Raw genomic sequence first — 5,499 nt, 5'->3', positions numbered from 1 at the left:
TTCACATGATTTCCTGTCTGTTTTTCAACCCCATCACTCTGAAATTCTGAAAAAATGAGTGAACACTTCACTCTTCTCCTTCATGAAGTACATCCATACTTTCCTCGTGCAGTCACATCAATGAATGTTACGTAGTACCTACAGCCACCCATAGACATAGTCTTTGCAGGACCCCATACATCTAAATGCACAACATCTAATACATTCATGCTCGCATTTTTGTCATGTAGAAATACATGTTTTGTTTGCTTTCCAAATTGATATGCTTCACAAACTTTCTGCATACCTTCAACTTTAAACTTAGGCAGCCCTGTCACAATTTCTTTAGTCTGCATAGACTTTATTCTTTGCACATTTACATGCCCAATTCTCTTATGCCAAATGTCTAAATCTGTAACAACTCCTAACAATTTGCAAACATTGTAGCACTCACTTCAGTCGTATTTACATTCAATGTAAACATTCTGCCCACTTTATTGCCTTTTGCAACCAACCTGAACTTATCTTTAAACTATTCTACATAACAGCCACCATCGGGGTTAAACCAGACCTGCAAACCCTGCTCAATCATCTAGCCAACAGAAACAAGATTCTTTGTAATGTTCGGAACATGAAGTATATTTGCAAGGTACTTAACTTTACCATCTTGCATCATAGACAATGGCATATCTCTAACATGGACAATCAGATAAGCAGTGTCATTCCATGTTTCAACAAAACCTAGTCTTTCAAGACTCTTCATTTCCTTGAACCACTCACCATGACTTGTCATGTGGTTTGAAGCACCTGAATCAACATACCATACGTCATCCTTACATGAATCAACATACCATACGTCATCCTTACATGAATCAAACCACATGACTTGTCATGTGGTTTGAAGCACCTGAATCAACATACCATACGTCATCCTTACATGCTACTACATCATTTCCAGACACATCATTAACCACATGTTGCATAACAAACAACCTCTCATTATCCTCATTATTTCTGCTAGAGGATGCATAGTTGTTTTGCTGCACTTTTCCATTTTGTATGTCACTCTGCTTCTTATAGCAATCTGCATGCACATGCCTCATAGTAAAAACAGCCTCGTGTATCATTATGCTACCTTTGCCAATTACCACAACTTCGTTGGCTCCCCCTGCCTCTAAACTGGCCTCTTCCACCTATGTGTTGTTATTGCAAATCTTGGGACTGTTGCTGCTGTTGCTGATCATAATTCTGATTACCTGTTCGGCCACCACCTTGGCCACGCCCACGACCTCTACCTCTTCCTCTATCTGAACTTGTGTAGAAGGCTTGCTACTATGAACTATTTTTGTTTGTTGATCTTCACCCAAATTCTTCTCTTCAATGATTAGCATTGACACCAAATCTGTGAAGTTGGGAATGTTCTCCGAGTCTGAATAGACGTCTTCAATGCCTTGTATTGTGGCCCGAGACCACGTCACTTCCACCTCATCATTATCATCAACAAAAACACCAATTGATAAAAGGGATTCCACAATTCCCTTGACCTTCAAAGCATAATCATTCACATACATATTTTTCTTCTCCACAGTATGAAGCTCATTCTTCAACTAAATCTTTTGTGCCTTGGTGTTAGTTTCATACAGCTTCATCACCAAGGTGTCCCATGCCTCCTTAGGTGACTTGGCATCCTGTATATGCCCAATCATAGTGTATGTATGATGATATAAAGCCAATACATGACTTTCCTTGCTTGATTCCAATCCTTGAATTCTTTGACATCCGTAGAGCAGTTGGATTAATCTCTGGTATCTTTGGTGCCTCCTCATGTTCACCTTCAATGTAGTCCCAGTACTCTTTTTCCATCAGGAAATTTGTCAATCTAAACCTCCAAGAATGGAAGTTATTCTCGTCAAGCTTCTCTGCAACAATTTGGTTTATTCCATCATTTGACATCTTTTCTACAACATAAATTTACCAAAAAATAGCACTCTTGTTTGACCTGCACACAAACTACTATATTTTCTACAAGCGGTACTATACTGCACCCAAACTGTCACTATACTGCACCCAAATTGTCATAACCAGTGACCTCAATTTTCATACATACACCCAATGGCAACTTTGAGACCTCTTTGTAGCACACATAGTGTCTGCATAACCAATCACCCTTTCTGCAAGTCCAAAAACAGAGTTTTGCAGAGAATCGAAACTTACCCGGGCCAGTACTCGCCGTGAACATCTGCGAACTAAAAAACGGAGATCCAGACGCACCCAAAAAGCGTTTTCAGCCTGAAAAACTTCATCTAATGGGACAATAAACTTGCCCTGTATCTTTGCTCCCACGAAGAAAGCTCCTCAATCAGAGTTCATTTGCCAGTGCCTCCTGAAGAGCTCTTGACAAGTAGAACTGTTTTTGAATTGTCTTACAAAAATCACTTTTGCATAGGAAAAGATGTTAAGCAAAATGAAGCTTTCATTTCCCTCAAGCATTGACATGGCCAGCGGGAGACTCAAAGGATTGGTACCTTGATCTCTATGACCTTCAAGGCAAAAAGCTACATCAGATCCATCTCTTCATTCTCAGACGGAAGACAACAAGGAGTCTTTTGAGGGTAGGGGGGACAGGTCAAGGCAATCAATGTTTCTGTGGTAGATTTGCATCAAGAAATCAAATGCATTGATGTTGAGACCCATGGGGATCTCACGTACCAACTCTCTCCCACTGCATATAAGAGGGATTGTATGAGGGTTGATCAAGAGGACTTTATGTTCTCCAGAGGGTGGAACATGACTATAGAGAATGTCTCCGACATTACTTGAAATGCTATTCAATGCTTTTACTATGATACTACAAAAGAAAGTAACAAAGAGAGATGCGGTTTCTCGGGCGAGTGTCTCATCAAAAAGATCAAAAAAGTAAAAGGTACAATAGGTGGCCACAACTTTAGAGACAGGGGGATCCACTCTAACCATTTCTAACCCAAAAGATCTAGTTAAGAAAGGAAAAAAGGCAAAGGATTCAACTTTAGGAGGGATGGAGCAATATGCACAATATTTTCCTCTGGGTTTATATACTGAGTACGAAATCCCCGTGGAGAATTGTTTGGTAGCACCCAACCACACTATATGTCGTCCCATGGACATTATCAAAGCAGAGGGAATTTGTGGATGGTTTGCTGGAAAGGCAAACAATCCTTGTTCATGTGCGTACCTAATTCCTGTGTCAAGTTAATTTCTGAAGGAATACACGAGCCACTAGCCAAGGAAGATCTAAGGTTAGAGGATGTTAAAAAATATGCATATTGGATCATAGATGGCTAGCATTCTATCTATGTTGCAAAGGTAATTGTATCAGAGGATAATCTCGATCCGAGCTTACTCTACTTGAAAGATGTTTATAGGTATTGAAATGCTCGGATTATTGGGAATGCACCTCTAACAATGACGGTGGCCATCTCCAAGATGGCAAATATAGAGGCACAAGTATTATTCACAAAGCAGCCCTATAGTGACATATTAAAGCACTTGAGAAGCTAGTACGAGCATTATAAAAAGCCTTTAAGACCAGCAGTTGGAGTCCCAAAGGGACACCCTTCTCGTGTAAATTGGGATGTAAGTCAGTGTATCTTATGTTTTTTAATCTTATTTGATAGCTTTTTTGATGTACCAGAATTGGAACTATCTTGTTGTTTATGTTCTATTTATTTTTTCGTGTGATAATAGAATTTCTCTTCGAGTGTCAAATCATTAATGGGTGCCTACTTTGCACAGAAGTAGGCACACATGGTTATATGCCTTGATGACATCTTCTATACTTGGCTAAAGATTATAGAAGATGTCAAGAATGGCAAACTTGGGGGAAAGAAGCCTAATCCAATCTCATTTCAGATGCTTGTGTGGTTTAGAAGAGGACGTGATCAAGCTTATTCAAACAGAGCTTTTGAAAGGGGACATCTTGCTCTCGAAGGGGGTTGCAGAGACAAGGAAAAGATTGACATAGTTGATGGAGTGATGCTACTGAGGTAGTAGGATAAGGTTTTGCAAGAATAGCTATTGCTTCAATTCAACAATGTTACTGATTCAAAGAAATGCAAGGACTGGTAGGAGTTGGCTTCAACTTATCACATTAATGATAGTGTCTACCATGTGCTTCATCGAGAGTGTGAGCCATGGATAAAGGGGTAAGACGAACTTGGAGTTTCCATCAGATGTAAAGGATTACATACAACGGACTGTTGCTGTCAATAGGGAAGAGCAGGTTGTGACTGATCCTCCCTGGCGTATTCCCATTGTGAGCTTGGAGATGGAAGGCGAACCAACGCCAATTGGATTGTGTGTCTCGGATAGCACAGAAGGGAGTGCAAGAGATATACAGTGGAGCATTGAGAGATTTTCTCAATTGTTGAATGGCATCATGGTAGTCTCATAATCACAATATGCATTCCTTGCCTTTTTTAAGATTGTTGATATTGTGCGTCTGCAAGATGCTCTAGAGTTCCTGCATGGCATAGAATGTTCTATGGTGCTCTACATTTTGTGCATGATGCACCATGCAGCGGTGCAATCGAGCTTTTCAGTGTGCTTATTGTTTTGAGCAAGGAGAAAAAATATGAAAGCTATGACAACTATGTTGACGCTCAAGGTCCCATCTTAGGTGCAACTATGTTACCATTGGAGTATGATAAAGTAAAGAGTATGGACCCCATAGTCTTTTTACAATGGGAAAAGGCCATGGTCAACGATCAGTGCATAAGGAGTCTATATATGCAAAATCTTATGAGAGATGATTGATGCATATAGTAATGGCTTTGTGTCAAAGCAAGCACTGAAAGCAAAAAGAGAGATAATATGTCTAGTTGAGAGAGCTCAAGACCGTGATGACATACATTCCAATATCTTGGCATTTGCAAAGTTGGATCATAGTGTTAGACACTGGGAAAAGATCCCTGAGGACCCACAACCAACTGCTACTTCTACCTCCCAAGCATCTGTTTTGCAAGTAGCTGAAGAAGCCCAACCCTTGCCTGTGAGACAAATTTCTACCGCCCGCAGGTTTGGTTTCTAAGCTTATACACTCAGAGAAAAGAAAATAATTTGTGTAATTGTTCACTAGATGCTAAGAGAGCTTTTTTCTACAAGGAGTCTCATGAGCTAGCGGTATTGATTTTGTAAATGTTTTTTTCTTTATTGAATATAAATTTGTTGTTTACCTTAAGGTGTCTAGTTAAATATTTTCTGGAAGTTATTCTTGTCTCTTCTATGCACGATAGAATGGCCCTAGGTCCAAACTACATATGAAAAGTCAAGCTTTTTTACTATGCATAGTCTCTTGTATGCACAATATAATGATTTAATAATGGTCATAGAGTCATTTTTGTAATGCACATCAACCTTAAGATTGGCCCTAGGGCCATTCTTGCAACGGTCTAGTGTATTCTTCCAAGAATGGCCCCAGGACCATTCTAGTCTTGTATGCTCTTCGAGCCTCAAGATCGTATTGGAATGGCCATGGACTATCCA

This window comes from Cibotium barometz, chromosome 56, assembly GCF_041138505.1.
Source record: "Cibotium barometz isolate CiBa-2024 chromosome 56, ASM4113850v1, whole genome shotgun sequence".
Lineage (NCBI taxonomy): Eukaryota > Viridiplantae > Streptophyta > Polypodiopsida > Cyatheales > Cibotiaceae > Cibotium > Cibotium barometz.
The sequence above is the reverse complement of the archived record's forward strand: the minus strand, read 5'-3'. Positions refer to the sequence as shown.